This window comes from Notamacropus eugenii, chromosome 4 (assembly GCF_028372415.1).
Source record: "Notamacropus eugenii isolate mMacEug1 chromosome 4, mMacEug1.pri_v2, whole genome shotgun sequence".
NCBI lineage: Eukaryota > Metazoa > Chordata > Mammalia > Diprotodontia > Macropodidae > Notamacropus > Notamacropus eugenii.
The window spans coordinates 428024474-428043450 of NC_092875.1; positions in this window are offsets into that span (position 1 = coordinate 428024474).

Sequence of the window (18977 nt, forward strand, 5' to 3'; positions counted from 1 at the left end):
AGAAAAGAATTAAAAGATGACATGCTATCAAATTCCTAGGTTTTTAAGAAAGCTAGACTGGCTGTACTGCTTTCATACTCCACTCCTTAAACCTCCCTCTTCCTTAAGCCAGCAACCATTAACTTGCCTTTAAGCTCACACTAAGTGCTATTTAACACGAGGGACAGCAAGCCAGATAGGACTGGTTTTTAGTATCAGAGGTGTCTTTATTGTGGAAAGATGTCAGCTCCCAAATGTTCACTACACTGTGCAGATCTGTGTACCTCAGGCAGGTTTATAGCTCAAAACCCATTTCCTTGGGGACTTATAGCAACTTGTAAATCCATGAGGAATTTTTCAGCAAAGTTCCATGTCTCAGTTTATTCACGGATTAGACTTGTAAGAGTAGATTCATTCTAAGGCTCTAATGTACAACCCTTTTTCCCCCTGCAAAGAACACTTGCTTCTCTTTTTCCACACTTCAGTTTGTGATCGTTTGAGAATTTACATCCTAAGTTATATTCCCCAATGACAGCAGAATCTTAGAGAACACTCTCTGTGGCTCCTCTCAGCGTCTGATTCCTTTGAAAGCCTTTCTTTATGCAGTCTTGCCATCCCCCTCCCACACCCCAAAGCAACAATTTCCCTAAAGTTTGTAGCTCGGGTGGATTTCTAAGAACTTGGACTCTGCTTGTCCTAGAAACCTGAAATGAAAACAGCAGCTTTTCTTCCAGTTCAGGCAGGGGTGTAGAATAAGAAGAGGATTCCTATATAAAATGCTTGAAAGGTATGCTGAAGAGTTGTTCTTTTTTTCCCCTTCCCGGGAACGTCTCCCCCCAAGGCTTAGTTCCAAGGCTACCTCCCATAAGAGACGTTTCCTGATTCCCTAAGTTGTCAGGACACTGTCCTCTCCCCTCCACCTCACCCTCCAAAAAAGTATTTATTCGTCTTTGCATGAAAAAATCGTAAATGTAAAATGTAACTTCTTTGATAGCAGACAGCAGTCACTGTTTTGTGTGTGTCTACCTCTCCTATGTGACACCTATTAGGCACTGAATAATGCTTATGAAATGGGGTGAATTTTTTTAAAAAGACTATTAAATGTCTTCAGAATGAAACTTACATGCTTGTTAACTATGTAAGCCCGGGCAAATCACTTACCCACTGTCTGCCTCAGTTTTCTCATCTGCAAAATAGGGAAAATAATAACACTTATCAACCAGGGCTGTTGTGAGAATAAAATGGGATAATATTTACAAAGCCCTTTGTAAACCTGAAAGCACTCTATAAATGCTCGTTACTCTGTTATAAAATACCTCCTCCACCAGATAGTTGGGCTTCCGATATCAACAGTTGGGTTGACTTTTCTCTCTGCAGGGACTATCCTTTGCTCCTGGCAGTTTTCACACAATCATAGAATCTCAGAGGAGAAAGAGATTTTAAAAGCAATCCAGTCCAACCTCCTCCTGGAAAATAATCTCTTCATTCAATCAATGGTCCTCTAGCCTTTGCTTGAAGTCCCAAAGTGAGGACAACCCCTGCTATGGAGACTGCCCATTTTTCTAGGTTCAGTAGCGTTCCTTTGCATCATTTCCCTTTAAGTTCTAGGCTTCTACCATTTTTGTTTGCAGTTGTTTCCAGAATCAACCCCTTTGACTGAACTTCAATTCCTATTTGTTTCAAGGGGATTCCTCTTCATTGGCTATAAGATACAGAATGCCAAAGTTGGAAGAGACCCTCAATACCCTCCAGCAACTAACTTCTTGATTAACAGTTGAGGAAACTGAGACCCAGGGTAGGGAATGACCCACTGATGTCATTTTGCTACCTAATTTCACAGCCAGGACTAGAACCCAGGCTCCTAACGGTTGGACTAGTCTTCTCTCTATTGCAGTGAACTGAAGAGACAAGGAAATTCTAAACAGAAAGTTAGAATTAAGGCACTCTGTATCTCCTGTCAGTGATGCTGGACAATTTGCTACAGTAAAAGTAAGACAATATATGTGCAAAGCACTTAGCAGTGTCTGACACATAGTAGGTACAATAAAAATGTTTATTCCCTTACCTTTCTCTTCCACTAAAAAGAGAGAGAGTCAGAAGAGTTTAATTTAAATGTCAGTGCTATTACTGCTTAAGATCTATATGACCTTGGGCAAGTAACTTAACCAATCTGGGCCTTAGTTTCCTCATCTATGAAATAATGGGGTTGAACTGGATCATTTCTAAGATCTTTTAGAGCTCCAAATCTTATGATTCCAAATTGCTTAACCTGGTCAGAAAGCATCTATATAGGAGAGGAGAGGTATGAGAAAGGGGAGACTCTGAACCCCTGAATTTCTGTATTGTTTAAATGGGTAAAGGATACTTCTGACATTTTTGTGGGGTGTATGTATGTGATATGTGTGTTCATGTGTGTGTTTATGTATGTGGTGTGTGTGAGAGATTTTTTTTCCCGTTTTCATTTGCAGATTTTTCCCTCATACACATGTGTACACTGTCCTTCTCCACCTTGTTCTATTTCCCATCCTGTCTCTGAACCCAGATCCCTCTGTATGTGTGATACATTATATAAAAGATACTATTGTGTTTACCACATGTTTTAAAACTTATTGTTACTTGTTATTTTTGAGGATTTTAAATTAAAACAAAATTAACTTTAAATTAAGCTACAGATTTGTTCTCCATTATTAAAAATGAATTTTGTTGATCAGCACTGAACTGATGAAGTATATTTGTCTTTTTGTTAATAAATTTAATTACCTGAAGCAAAGTAAAACAGAAACATACATACACACACACACACACACACACACACACACACACACAGACCCGTTCTTATTTCCTATTCTCTTTTACAGACTTTTGCTTTGTACTAAAATTTTACCTGATGTACTTGAGAAGATGAGTGAAAATTTCCAGCACTAGGAATATGTCAACATCCATAGTAATTACTTATTACCGTGGGAGTGTTGCCTGTCCACCTTCTTTAACACAGGGAGAGGTGAGCTGCACAGCATCTGTGACTCATTCTTCCCCACCTCAATTCACTCATCTGGTTGGGACCATTCCTAGATGGTGAGGAGATGATTGGAATAGCTGCAGCCACAGGGAAGAGTTCATAGTTCCTTTGAAGTAAATACAGACTTTCTCTTCTGCAGAGAAACCCAGGAGCATGGCATAGCCCTCAAGAACACTGTGGTATAAACTTAGTGCCTTCGGGCAATTACAAAAAAAAATGTCCAAGAGACAGCTCTGGTTGAAAGACCAGATAACAGTTAAAGCTTCCAGAAAAAAACAGATTATTAAAAGCGTTCTACCTTTTCTATCTGCACAGAAGTCCATTGTCACAAAATATTTAGAAATCTAGTTACAGGTAAGATTCCACCACCATTGGTGTCTCCTCAATTCAACTCCATTCCATACGTATCTAGCTAAACTAAAGTTACTCCTGCTGGGTCACCAGGGACCTCGGGACTATGCTGCTGCCTGTTTTGTATCCAAATATGGATACATTTGGATGTATATGGGTACATGTTTGGATGGATCCCCACTTATTGGCTTATGTCTAGGTTTCTCCAAAGTGGGGAGGAAAAGATGCTTAATGTAAATCATGAATTATGTGTGAGACAAGTAAATTATTCCTATACACAAAAGGTATAGGAAAGACAGGATACTCACTGGCACATATAATATAAGAAAATAAACAGTATTCAGTAATTTAACTGCAATCACAATTCACTAAGGTGTTGATTCTCCACCTCATTAGACTACAAGGCAGTTTGTAGTGCTACTGATTAGACCTTCTATAGTTAACCTTGGTTAAGAAATATCCTTACAACTCTGCCAATGAAATGGCCAGGCTTGGACTCTCCTGTTGGTGGTAGCCATCCTCCCATCCTCTCTGAGAAAATTGGAGTAGTTGCCAGGGTTTACCTCTTTTCTCACTCTCCCCCTCCATTCAACTGAAGCCTCATGAGATCTTAAGACCTCTCACACACCCAGGGAAAATAGCACAGAAGGAACTTTTCAAAACAGCTTTTCAACTTAAATAAATTTAATTGAAGAGGAATGGTCCATAGACACTGACTGACCTCTGTGAACAAAGACCATAGGACACCAAAGTGTGATGGATGGGGAGTGAGGACATGGGAGCTTACTTTGGATGCAGTCACCTGGGGGGAAAAGTAAATCCACCCTAATAGATTTCTATGTAAACTCATTATTATTACTAACAAGGTGATAATGCTCAGTTGTTTTTATATGACTGTAGGAGTGTAAGTGCAGTTAGTACCCTCTAAATTTTTGCATCTATGGCAAAACCCCAGTTGCCCTCCCTAGTTATGACTCTGGGTAAAGACCATGAACAGTGAAGTAGCAAACATAATTCTTTGAATCATGATCTTTTAGAGAGGTTCTATATTTTGTATAGTAGATCACTTATAACCTACGAATACAAAGAATCAATTCATTTAATTAATTTATATTAAAATATCACCAGGTAGAATCAGTTCTCAATGTAAAAAAAAGTTCAGAAAGATAAAAGAAAATGAAAAGCAAAAAGGGTTTCCTAGGGTTTCCAGAACTCCCTGCCAGAGTCCTAAAAAAAAATTCATATTGTTTTCACCCAAAGGCCCACAGCTAGATCCCAGATAAATACACCAGGGTGCGAAGTTGACTCAAATTGCCGTGGGATTGCATTATTAGCTACTCTATAGTCTCTGTGGTGAAGTTATGGGAGTGGGGGGAGGTGGAGGAAAGAAAGGGAGGAAGGGGGCAATGGGGAAAGGGAAGAAGGGTTAATTAACTCTCTACTTCCCAGTTCCACCAGTATCCTGGACCACAACAAATGCAAAGCTTTACCCAGAAATGAATGTTTTATTTCAGATGTTAGCAACTTTATAGGAATGCAACCAAATTGCATCCCAACTGGAACCAAGTTGAAAATACTTTGTGAAATGGAAAAGTATGTTTGAAGAAGCAGTTGAAGAAAATTCAATAAAATCTGTAGCTTGTAAACAAAGTAGAGGTTGGCTTCTTCCATGAATATCTTCGAGAATATTCTTACCTGGAGCCACCGCTTTGGAATGTGAAATTGGATTTCAAGTTTCATACTTCCCAGACTAATATGTGCATCTATCTTTTTCTGGATGGTGCATGTGGATGTTTTATTTTCTCTAGTTCCTTGTATCTTGCATTTGGTTGCTGTTCAGTCATTTCAGTCCTGTCCAACTCTTTGTAACCCCATTGGGGGTTTTCATGGCAGAGATGCTGGAGTAGTTTTTCATTTCTCAGCTCATTTTACAGATGGGAAAAACAAAGCAAACAGGGCTACATTGACTTACCTTATATCACACAGCTATTAAGGCCAGATTTGAACTCAGGAAGATAAGTTTTCCTAACTCCAGGTCTGGAACTCTATCCACTGAGCCACGTAGCTGTCTTATGTATCTAGTATATTACATCTAATATATAGTGTCTTATATGTAGTAAATTGTATATATAAATGTAAAATCTGCCTTTTCTCAATAAGCATTTCTTTAGTGATAGCATAGCACAAAGTTTATATTATATAACATGGTATGTTATAGATACTATATCTAGTAGTAGTCCATTTTTTGTAATAGTATTTTATTTTTTCCAATTACATATAAAGATAGTTTTCAACATTCATTTAAAAAATTTTTAAATTAATTAATTTATTTTTAGTTTTCAACATTCACTTCCATAAGATTTTGAGTTTCAAATTTTCTCTACCTTCCTTCCCTCCTCTCTCCCCAAGATAGTGTGCTATCTGATATAGGCTTTACATATGCATCCTTAATAAATATATTTTCACATTAGTCATGATGTAAAGGAGAATTAGAACTAATGGGAGGAACCATGAAAAAGGAAAAACAAAAGAAAACAATAAAAGAAAAGGAGAGCAAATATTATGCTTCTATCTGCATTCAGACTCCAAAATTCTTCTCTGGATGTGGATAACATTTTGCATCATGAATCTTGGAATTGTTTTAGCTCCTTGAATTGCTGAGAAAAGCTAAGTCGATCAAAGTTAGTCATTGCACAATCAACATTCATTTTTGTAAGATTTTGAGTTCCAAATTTTTCTCCATCCTTCCCTCCCTTTCCTTCCCTTTCCCCAAGATAGTAAGCAATATAATAATAGGTTATATATGTCCAATCATGTTAAATATATTTCCACATTAATTATGATGTGAGAGAACAATCAGAACAAAAGGGGAAAAACACAGAAAAGAAACAACAACAACAAAAAATTAAAATAGAATGCTTAGATCTGCACTCAAACTCCATAGTTCTTTCTCTGGATGTGGATAGCATTTTCTATTACAAGTCTTTTGGAATTGTCTTGGATCATTGTATTGCTGAAAGAACTACATCTATCATAGCTGATCATCACAGTATTGCTGTTACTGTGTATAATGTTCTCCCAGTTCTGCTCACTTCACTCAGCATCAGCTCATATAAGTCTTCCCAGGTTTTTCTGAAATCTGTCTTCTCATCATTTCTTATAGCACAATACTATTCCATTCCATTCATATACCACAGCTTGTTCAGCCATTCCCTAATTAATGAGCTGCATCTACTCGCAGGATTGTGTTCGTCCTTTGTTGCCAAAGAAGACCATGCCATCAGAGAAATGATGACATGACTTGTACTTGACTTTGTTTTGGGTGAGGGAAGGCTGTGCAGGTCACCAGCTTCACTTCTCCTCCAGAGTCATCTGAATCCAGTGACCCCCATTTGTTGCCTTCCCTCTCAGTTCTCAGTCAAAGCTACTGGACTTTGCAGAATGTCCTTTACCTTCTCCCTCCCTGTCCCCCTCCCTTGTGCTCTAGGTGTTCAGATTCTGACTTCTAAAAATCTTCTAACCCCTTTGATATAAAAAAGCTTGTGGCTGTAGTCATTCATAGCAGTTCTGCCTCCCATTCAAGGGGATGCTGAGGTGAAGCAGTCTTCCACTGTGGTCCAAGATTGCAGGTGGGTGGGCCAAGCTCCCTCTTTCCTTTTTGCCTTCACCTCCACTTCAGATTTCCTATGGCTCCCAGCTTGCTGAGTGTAACAAGTAGCAGTAAGTTTTTTGCCCATGTTAGACCCCTCTTTGGACCTGCCCCATCTGAGCTCTGCTGATCCTTGCTTTTGCCCTGGACTGTTAGTTCTCTCTCCACCCTTGGATTCTATGTCTTCGGCCAGCATGTGGCCCTACTCCCTGTCTCTGATTCTCCTTGGATTTTGGATTGAAAGTCTAGTGTTTATCTCTTCCTCTGTGTCCTGGGGACACATCCTTTGTATTTGGTGATAGATTCAGTACTGGATCCCCCCTGTTGCTGACTGGTCATTACCAAAGAGTCCTACTGATCTATCTTCCATCAACATGGTCTAGACCCAAATTACTAAGCCCCTCAAGACTATAGCTGAGGCATGGAGACTCCTTCACTATGCACTTGGGTTCTGTTCCTGACCCCGAAGCCAGGGTAAATAGGGCAGGGTGTGTCAGATGAAACTAATTTTCTGTGCAAAAATCAGCCAAAGGACACACATATAAATGGGCAAACTGTCTCGTGTCCAGTGACAGCTCTGGGTTTTGCACCTAAACTGTGACTCTAGCATTTGAATCTTCTCTCTCTCTCTTCTCATTCCACCTCGGGAAGACTCACTCATCTTGACATGTCCTTGGCATTTAAGTTTCTGCTCTCACTGCCCTTCTAACTTAAGTGTTCCCCACAACTCCTAGTTGGACCCTGGTTGGATGCCACAATCTTCTTTCTTTCTCTACTTCCTTCTCTCTTTCTCAGTGTTGTTGGCTATTCTTGGCCATTGAACTTCTTACCACCTAAATGAGGTCATTAGATCTTAAGAACTGGTGGGTCTCTGGATCTTCAAGATGCTTTAGGAGGGGAAGGTAAGTGTGTGTTATGGCCAAGAGGGATATTATGGGGGGAAAGTCAGGCCATGGGAGAGTAATGGATTGGTGGGTTCCAGAGTGCCAGAAGAACTAAAGGAATAGTCATTAAAGATTCTAGAAGAAGAGTGAGAGAAAAATGTGGAGATGTAACTCTCTATATAGCAGAAAACAAAGTAAGGAGATTAATTTCAAATACATAGTAAAATTTCATTAATTTGGATGTTACTGTTTCGAACTTTGGGGTCACTGAGACCCAAGAGGTGATGGGATGTATAAAATTTACCTTTTCTCAATAACTATTTCTTTGGTGATAGTATAAATTTAAAGCATAAAGAAGAATCTGGTAGTGGTAGATGGGATCTAGTGTTGATATTTTAAAAACATCTAAAAATGAATGTGCTAATTACAAGTCATTTTTACATGTTCATTAAAATATGTCCTCTAGAGACCTCTTCTAAGTGACATTTTATTAGTCCGGTTCTAGTTACTGTTGTTTCTCCTTCATTTTCGAAAAGGACCGGTGACATCATGGGGTGAAATGGATTTAAGTGAGGCAGAACTGCACAAAGTCATCAATCTCACTCTCTCTTCTAGAGTCATTGAAGTCCAGTGGCAGGACAAAAGTCAGGACGACTATGATGGTCTGGGATGTAACAGACAACCTTGGCAACTTTGATGAATGGACAAACTTTAATCTGGTTCTAGTTACTGTTGTTCGTCCTTTTTTGAAGAGGACTAGTGAGCTCATGGGGTGGGTTGGATTGGATTTAAGTGAGGCAGAGCTGCACAAAGTCATTAGCCTCACTCTCTCTTCCAGAGTCATTGCTTCATCTATTTACAATATTGTTTTTATGGACAAACTCATTCCAAGATCTAAATCAGGATTCCATAGAAGGAAGAATTAAGATTCCGCTCCTTGAACTGGCTGCTCTAACAGTAAGAGTAGAGCTCCCATGGTCCTAGAGACCTGAGAAAAGATGTCTGCACCTCCAGGTGATATGCCAGAGCAGTAGAAGTGCAGAAGGAAGGGAGAGAGACAGGAGCTCTAATAGGTAGCAAAGACTGAAAAGAGAGTTTGGGGGGGACAATGTTATCTGTCTATCTGGAGCCAGAACTCCTTCCCCTGTACCACTCCAATTTACCATTTTCTTCACTTATAAACAACTGCCTATACCCCTACCTCTTGGTATACAGCCCCTGGAAAGCCTTGGAGGGATATTCACCTGCTCACTAGTATGGCTGTAGGAACACCCCTTCTCTTCTCACTAACATTGCCCTTAGTATAATCCAGGTAATGCCCTAAGACCTGGGAGTATAAATACAAGCACGAAAAATAGTCCCTGCTCTTAAAAAAATAATAATCAAAACTAATATTTATAAAGCCCTTACTATGTGCCAGGCACTGTGCTACAATTATCATCTTATTTGATCCTCACAACAACCCTGAGAAGGAGGTACTATTATTATCCTCATCTTACAAATGGAGAAACTGAGGCAAAAAGAAGTTAAATGACTTCGAGTCATTCAGCTACTAAATATCTATGGTAGGATTTAAACTCAGAAATCCTTGACTCCAAACCACTATACCCCCTACCTGCACACATTAATAATGCTTCCTTTCCCCTTATCCAGAATTTATAGAAATAGACAGCACAGACATTTTTCCCCGCCACGGGGGAGTGATGTACTCAAACCATGGCTTTAGGAAGATTGTTTTAGAAATAGTTTTAGGGATAAATTGAAAATAGGGAAAGGCATGTCTGGGAGAACAGGTAGGAGTCTATTATAATAGTCTTAAGTCTAAGCTATAGGTATTTTAGGATCTGAGCTACAGTGGTAGGACAGTCAATGGAAAGGATGTGACAGATGTAAGAGATATTTGGAAGTGGAATTTACAGACCTTGATAAGATTATTTAGTTGGCTTATCTAGTTATCCATCTATCTTCAACAAAATATCAGCTCCTCTTAAGGCCATAACAGTTTTGGTTTTTGTCTTTGTACCCCTTGTGGCTAGTCTTGAAAATTGCAGATAATTAAGAAATACTGATTGAATGAATAAATGATTGGATATGGGGTGGGAGGATGAGAGGAAAATTTAAGGATGACTCTGAGGCAGGGATGGGAAACCTTCAGGGGCAAGGCCATATGTGGCCTTCTAGGTCCTTGGGTGAGTCCTTTTGACTGAGTCTAAGTTTTACAGGACAAATGCTTTTATTGAGGGTATTTGCTCTGTGAAATTTGGAGAGTCCAAGACATTTAGGGTTAGGGTTGGCGTAGGAGGCAGAGTCAGATTGAGGGTTAGAATTGCACTTGAGGACCTAGAGGGCCACATGTGGCCTTGCCCTTGCAGGCTCCCCACCGCTGCCTGAGGTTTCAAATCCAAGTGATGGGGGTGATGGTACCTTTAACAGTGTAAAAGGGAAATGAGAAGGAGGAACATGTTTTGGAGGTGACTTCAGTTTTAGACATGTCAAGTGTAAATTGTTGGTGCAACCTAAGTAAAGATTTCCAAAAGACCACTGGAGGTTTATGTCTTCACTTAGCATCTTCTGTCTTATGTTCTAGTTATTTTTGTACATGTCTCCCAATTACACAGTAATTTCCTTAAGGACAGGTCTGGGTCTCATTTCATCTCTGTCATCCTAGCATCTATCAAAATGCTTATTAAATATTTATCAGATTGCATTCAAATAATCCAATTCAGGATCAAGAAATCTGGTTCCATTTAGGTCCTATTTCTATTGTGTTTGTGTAAAGCTGCACAGACCCACATGGAGATAGGCCTTTTTTTGTGGGGTTCTTTTAACTTTCACTTTCAGATGCTTACATCTTTAATAGAAGAAAACATGACTATTGATCCATGAATTCTCAGAGGCCTGGGTCCCATGCCAATAGGCCAGCTGGTCAGGAGGTTATTTTGGACATTAAATAGTACAGCAACCCTCCTTAGCTTCAAACACAAAACTCCTCTGGGATCAAGTCAGGCGAGAGAATTCTAAAAGCATGGCTGGTGGCATTGTAGGAGAAGGGGGTGCGCTTGTGGATTTTCCCACACTGGCAAGAACTTTTCTTTTACTTTCTATACTGAGAATTATTGCCCCTGTGGAAGTGTGTGTGTGTGTGTGTGTGTGTGTGTGTGTGTGTATGTGTGTGTGCATTAGTTAGAGGGAAGGCTGAAGAGACTGGCTGGCATTGCTTTCCTACTGTTTAATGCCAACCTCATCCTCTGGGAACTAGTCTTGATTCACTTTTAATACTATTTTTTGAGGTTTCCTTTTTATGTTAATTTTTTATTATTTAAAAAATCCTACCATTATCTGGGCTCTAATTTGGCCCAGAGCCTCTATTCTTGTATTTTTTTTTCTTAGAGTAAAGTGAGATAGGTGAAACCAGCCAGGCCAAGCTATCCATCTTACATGGAATTGGGTCTGCCATTGGTGAGTAGTCACTTGGGAGGAAATTGTTCACCCATGTGAAGTGAATGAACTCTTTCAGGGCTATGGCCTTCTACACAGGGGTACAGAAGCAGCCCTCCGCCAAACAGTATCCTCATAGTGCCTCATTCAGGCACGAATTCACTGTTTAGATTTCAGATCCAGAAAGCAGATTATTTCTTCTGCCTCTGGAGATAAGTATCTGTTTGCTCTGTCTCCCCGGTTCCTCAGAATTGGGGTCTCCACTTAAAAAACTAATAACGTCTAGAGGCAAAGGGGACTCTTAGCCCCATAAGCAGGGGTGCTGGCTGACTAAGGACACCAGACTCTTTTGTTTGTCTGTCTGTCCAAAGGAAGATGGAACCTTGTTGTCTTGCCACACCAAGTTCAAAGTGGCTGAGGCCACTCCTGCTTTAGGATAATTCATCAAGTTGAGCTGTTTATAACTGAGTATTAGCTTCTCTGGCAGACCCTCTGTAATTGTTCCAGAGCATACTCTCTCCTTCCTCTGACGTGGTTCAAGCAAGGGTACATGGTAGGAGAGTTTAAGCTGGGTAATTTCACTTCCAAATCAACAAAATGGAATTTTTTCTCATTGATCAGAGGCTAGGAAGATTAATAAGATGATAAGGAAGTGGAATTCCTGTGTTTACTGGGAACCTATTTAATTGAAAGAACATCCAACTGTTTGCCTTCCTGTTTAGAAAAGACCCTTTTTTGATTAGCATGCCAAAGGCGGGTTTCACTTTTTTAATGCTTGATCCTGACTTCAGCTAGGCAGGTTGGTGGTGGAGGGGATAAAGTGCCTGGCCTAGAGTCAGGAAGACTCATCTTCCTGAGTTCAAATCTGGCCTCAGACACTTCCTGGCTCTGTGACCCTGGGCAAGTCACTTAACCCTGTTTGACTCAACTTCCTCACTTGAATTGCGAGCTGGAGAAAGAAATGGCAAAATACTCCAATATATTTGCCAAAAAAACCTCAAATGGGGCCACAAAGAGTTAGCCACAACTAAAATGACTGAACAAGAGTCATCTGACTTCACAGGATCATAGGATGATGGATGTAAACCAGGAGTAATGAGCTGCTTTCTGGATCCGAACTCTGAACAAATCCATGTGTGAGGCAGGCACTTTGTAAGGAAAGGGATCTTAGAGACTACAGGGTCCAAACTCCTCATTTTACAGATAAAACACTACATTCTGGTTCTGAGGAAATGAAGGGATGATTTGTCCAATGTCACACAGAACTAGGTATCAGATTCTCTGACTCTAGAACTAGCACCCCTTTTCATTTTATTGTGCTGTCTTACTTTATATAAAACTCATTTAGAACAGAGAACTCCTTGGATTCCATTGGATTGGTCTATCATGGAGGGGTTAGGTGCCTCTCTCAGTGTTAGCAACTACCAGGGTGACATCAGGAAGAGAGTTTGCTAAATCTGAGTGACAATCATGAGATAAATTTCTTGTATATTATTGCAATTGTAATAGCATGAGATGGCCCTGGAGGAGAAAGTGAGGCTGGTGACTGTACAGCCTTCCCTCACTCAAATCAAAGTCAACTGCAAGTCATGTCATCATCTCCCTGATGTCATGGTGCTCTTCAAGAACAAAGGACAAACACAACAACAACGGTAGCGTACAAAGCATATGAATAATGTAAAAACATGAATTTATTCTGACTTTTTGGCTACCCCTAGGAATGTGCATGGCATAGTAGAGAAAGCATTGGACTTGGAGTCAGGAAGACTTGCGGTGAAATCCCACTTCAGACACTTAATGGTTGTATTGGTCTATGCAAATCACTTAACTTCTCTGTACCTCAGTTTCTTCATCTGTAAAATAAAAGATTTGGTGGTCTAGTGGCAGAAACTTTACATATTTTCCCTTTCAGGAGATGAGCCATACCCTTTTGAGAGGAAGCTTCTATTATGGTGTTAAGTACCTAATCCTCTGTTTTGCCTTCCTTTAGTCCAATGTTCACTCAGGAACAATTAAAAGACAAATAGGATCTACCCTGTCTCAGGATCCCAAGATCGGTGACAGATTAGCAGTTCTCCAAACCCTCCTGTCCCAGAAACACAACAAATCCCTCCCAGGCCAATGGCTGAACTGACTGTGAACTCAATCTTGTTGTATGTTTTCTGTTCTGGTACTTAGAATCAATCACCCAATTAAAAAATATTAATTAAGTAATTAAGTGCCAGTTTGGTGCCAGGATCTGTGCTAGGTGCTGGGTGCTGAAAATACAAAGAATGAAACAATTCCTATTCCCAAGGAGCTTATATTCTAATATAGAAACAAGTACATTTAAAAAATAGAGAATAAATACAAATCTATACTGAGTATTTAAATACACCAGAGTTTGGGATATGGTTGGGGATATCAAGACAGGTTTCCTGCTAATGGTGGTGCTTGAGTTGCATCTTGGAAGAAGAGAATTCTGTGAGGTAGAGGGTGAGGAGGGAGGGCATACTAGGCATAGGGGATGGCCAGCAGATGGGCAAAGACATAGACTGTCATAGATGGAGTGTCATGTGTGAGGAAGAGAGAGGCCATTTTGACTAGATCATCAAGTATAGGAGGGAAGGGTAATGACCAATGAATCTGGAAAAACGAAGGTCAGGGATTTGGTAGGAAGTGTTTAACAGCCAGCTCTTTGGGTGGGGGCAGGAGGAGGAGAATTATATAAGACACAATTTTATTTAATTTGCATTGTTTCTTTGGGGTCTCTACTTAAAGCTAATGATGTCTAGAGGCAAAAGAGACTCTCAGCTCCATAAACCGGGTGCTGGCTGACTAAGGTCACCAGACCAAAGGAAGATGGAACCTTGTCTTGCCACATCGAGTTCAAAGTGGCTGAATCCACTCCTGCTTTAGGATAATTAACCAGGGCTGAGCTGTTTATAAATATTAGCTTTCATCACTTTCTCAAGGCTAGAAAATCAAGAAAACAATAAATCAAGCCCTGATTTGTAGCATTTACTCATTTTTAAGGTGTAAATGCTCACGCTAAAAATATAACCATCAATTCCCAAAAGAACTGGCTTGAACTAGCCCTAGCACAGCACAGGTTGGGGTCAAGTTGTGCAGAACTTTAAAAGCTAAAGAGAGGAAGTTATATATGATCCCAGGGTCAAAAGTCACTGGAATTAATTGATTAGAGGAGTCACATGGTCAGATCTGTACTTTGACATCAGTATGTAGGATGGACTGAAGTGGAAAGAGGAAATGGAAACTAATTAGGAAGCTGTTACAGTAATCTCTGACTTCTCCAGCTGCACTTGTGTTGAAATTCTTAGATATCTTCATCATTCCCCCAACCAAGTACCTTTCCCCTTCCACCTTCTTTTCAGCTTTCTTTTGTGTGGTCTGTCTTCATTAGATTGTAAGCTTCTTGGGAGTCTTTCTCACGGGGGCATCCCCAGAGCTTAGCACAGTGCCTAGTACAAAATAGTAAGTGTTTAATAAATGCTGATTGGTTGGCCAACTGATAGTTTTAGATAAAAGGTAATTAAGGACTAAGTAAGGTGGTGACTGCTGTAAAGAGCGGAGATCCGATGTGAAAGATATCAAGGAGATCGAAACAAGACGTGACAACTGACTGAATATGTTGGGTGAGGGATAGCGTGGGTAAGTCCACTTGCCCCATAGAGACACACTTGTCTTTGTGACAAGTGATGTTTCTCCCTGCCTGTACTTGTAACAAATTTGCAGAACAAGGCCTTTCACTGACTTGCGTTCTAAAAAGTAATAATGTGGGTTTTTCTGACACATTAAGACTTAATGGCTTCTCAGGTCATTTTCAGCTTTCCATTCATGATCCAGTGACCCAGTCATCTGGCCCAATTCATTCTTGAATAAGAATGACACACTTGAGCAGCAGTCATTCAGCTTTCACTTGAAGACCTCCAAGGACAAGGAAAGAGAGCATACCAATCAATCCAGAAACATTTATTAAATGCCTACTGTGTGCCAGGCACTGACTCCAAAAATGCCTTTTCTGGAAAGACCCATTCTGGAGATAGAAATTTTTTTTTTTTATTTTGGGGATAGCTGAAGAATCCAAGTTGTTAAAATAATACATCAGAGAAAAAGTTGTCTATAAGATTGATGGGGGCAAGTTGCCCTGGAGACCTGTTGATATATGCTTTAGGTATGAGAGATGGAGATACCTGCCTTCATGTAGTATATGATATTAAGGAGAAACAAAGCATCTCATGTATTTAAAAAATTCTTACATGGAACAAGTCTGGAGCTAATTGTTCAAAGAGGATGATCATCTCTAGAAGGCTCAATTTGGCAACACCAAATCAAGATTTTTATCAACTTTAGCACTTTCTACCATTTGATAGAACTGATACACATACAACATGGGTTTACTTTTGAAGTATTATAATAATACTTTTGTTGAATGACCCTGGGCAAATCACTTAACTTTTCAGTGCTCCTACATCACTCTCTGAGACTATAAGTTATGGGGAAGATGCTGACTTGCATTGATAGAAGGAATTTCCTTATCAGAGAGCTCTCCATGTCAGTGAAATCACAGGTCCAGTACTTATCCCTAACCCTAATAATACCTTTAAAAACTCAGATATCTTCAAAAACTAAGGCATGTTCTCCTACTTAAGAACTTAAGATACTGACCTTCACTGCTTATCATGGTGCTAGAGGCCTTTTGTTGTTGTCTGAACAAGGGGGGGAGGGCCAGAGGGGAACTCTTTAACTGTACCTTGTATCCCTAGAGACTTGGAGGCAGTAAGGGTTTAAGTGACTTGCCCAAGATCACAGACATTCTACGTGTCAGAGGCAGGGTTTGAAGCTACATTTTCCTGAGTTCAAGACCAATTCTCAATTCACTATGTCAAGCTACATCCACCAGACCAGAAGATAGTAGAGGCTACAATTTGCCTTTGCTGAAGCAGATCTGATTTTAGTTCCTTAAAGATAATAAAAAGTTCTGGGTGTTTTTTGTTTGTTTGAACATTTCTGTTGAAATCAGTCATCTGGCCCAATTCATTCTTAAATAAGAATAACACACTTGAGCAGCAGTCATTCAGCTTTTACTTGAAGACCTTCAAGGACAAGGAAAGAGAGCATACCAATCAATCCAGAAACATTTATTAAATGCCTACTGTGTGCCAGGCACTGACTCCAAAAGCAGTTCATTCCACTTTTGACAACTCTCATCATTAGAAAAGCTTTTCCGGCTGCCCAGCCCAAATTAGTCTCCTTTTCACCCATTACGCCTGGTTCTGTACTCTTGGTTAAAGAAAGGAACAAGTTCCATCTCCTTTCCCAGCATTAGTTCTTCTAGTCCTTGAAGAAAGCTGTCATGTTTCCCTTGGAGGTGAGGAGAAGCCAAGGGCATGTTAAGACAAGACTGGCCAAATAAGTTCCTGTACTTTATCAAAATTTCATGCTGTTAATCCTTCAGCAGTTCAAATCCAGCCACTGAAGTCAGACCCTGCTTAGATGTTGCTCATAAAGGGAAATTCATGTGGAAAAATAAAGACTCTCCAATTATGTGCTAAAATCAGACCTGCTGATAAGAATTGGAGGCTGGAGTTGAGTACTTTTGCCATTAGGTAAGCTGTCATCCATACAGCACCAACATAAAGGTACAGATTTTTATACTAATTCTCCTTCAAAGACCAACCTGACTTGACAGTAGCATGGATAAATGACTAATATTTTGACTGAGAAGTCTTTGCTTTTTCCCATATTCACAATGGTTGGATGGACAGGAGAGAGGGGATAGTTTCCCGTTCTTTGTGAACTTCGGGTTAAGAGCCCCTGAATTCCAAAAGCAGAATATGCCTATTTGAAGGGGTGGGGGTGGGCGAGAGTCATAGTAATTCCTCCTTACCCTCCCTACTTTCATACACTGGATGTTTTCAAGCAGAGTCTGGAATGCTGCTTGTCAGAGACGTGTAGACAAGATTTGCAAAAGGTATGTGATGCATTAGAAAGCCTCTGGGGTCCCTTCCAATTCTTTGCTTCTCCATTCCATTGAATTCAATTGAACTTTATACTGCTGCTTTGAAAATTTTAATCTGTGTACAGCATAGGGGGTATGACTTCATTAACTGAATTTTATTCAGTCCCACTTTCTAATCATTCCAGATAACAGAGCCCTTTTTCTTCCTTAACTAATATAATGGCTTAATTGTCCACTCCTGTGGGTCTGCTCCAGTTTGGATGTGCACGTGTGCTTCAGCTTCCCAGTTCTATACCTCAAATCCCCTCAACTTCAATTCCTGTTCTCTTTTCCTTTGGTAATTCTTCTCCTTGTCAAATCTAACCCTCCTATTCCTGCCTTTGATCCCAAATCCTCCTGCCTCTGAAAAGCTTCCCCCTTTGAGCTGATTCCTAATTTTTGATCTCTCTTAATCTACTAATTCTTTCCTATTGCCTACAAACATATCCACTTCTCTATTCATTAAAATAAAATATACAAAAATCCTTCCCTTGACCCTGTCATCCTCTCAATTTATCATTCAAAATCTCCCCTTTCATACCAACTCTTAAAAAGCTAACCATAATTTATTACCTCCTGCTTTTTCACCTCCCAATTCACTTCTATACCCTTTGTAATATGGTTTCTGACCTCATCACTCAATGAAACTACTCTCTGAAAGGCCACTAATAATTTTCTGAAAGAAATGGCCTTTTCTCCCTCATCTCTCCAAAGCATTTGAGATTGTTGATCACTCCCTCTTCTTAGAACGGGGGTTTTGAATCTTCCTTGTGTCATGGACTCCTTTTTCTATATAATGAAGTCTAGGAACCCTTCTTAGGAGAATTTTTAAATGCAGACAATAAAATACATAGAATCACAAAGGAAACAAATACAGTTGAAATGCAATTATTTTAAAAAGGTTTTTAAAAGATAAACTCAAACACCTGATCTTTTTCCTTTCTTTTCATGTTTTCTTGACATGGTTGTTATTGTTATTTAATCATTTGTCAGTCACATACAATTCTCTGTGACCCCATTTGGGATTTTCTTGACAAAGGCATTAGAGTGGTTTGTCATGTCCTTCTCTAGCTCATTTTACAGATGATGACACTGAGGCAAACAGGGTTAAATGATTTGCCCAGAGTCACACAGCTATTAAGTGTCATGAGGTCAGATTTGACCTCATGGTCTTCCTGACACCAAGCCTGGCATTCTATCCACTGTGCCATCAAGCTGTCCTCTTATTCTTCTCCTATTTAACTGCTGCTCAGTCTGCTGGATCATGATCTGTGTCCTACCCCCTATGTATGAGTGCACCCTGAGGTGTTCTGTCTGGGACCTCTTCTTTCTCTACTCTCTTGGTGATTTTTTTTTTCAGTTCCTGTTGAGGAAGAGATTGAATATAGGGATACTAGGAAGGTATTGCAACAGACTAGGCAAGAGATGATAGTGGTCTGAACTGCCATAATAGTTATATAGAAGAGAGAAGGGAATGAATACAAATCATACTACTTTTTTAATTGAAAGATGCAAAATCACTCTTTGGAACCAGCTGGCTCTATCCAGTAGGATTAGTTGTTTAGCTCAGAGGTAAATTAATTAAACATGTTCTTCTGAGAAGAGCCTGAAAATGATAAAGCATCAAGTGTCTGCCGAATTTCTACCATAGTAGTT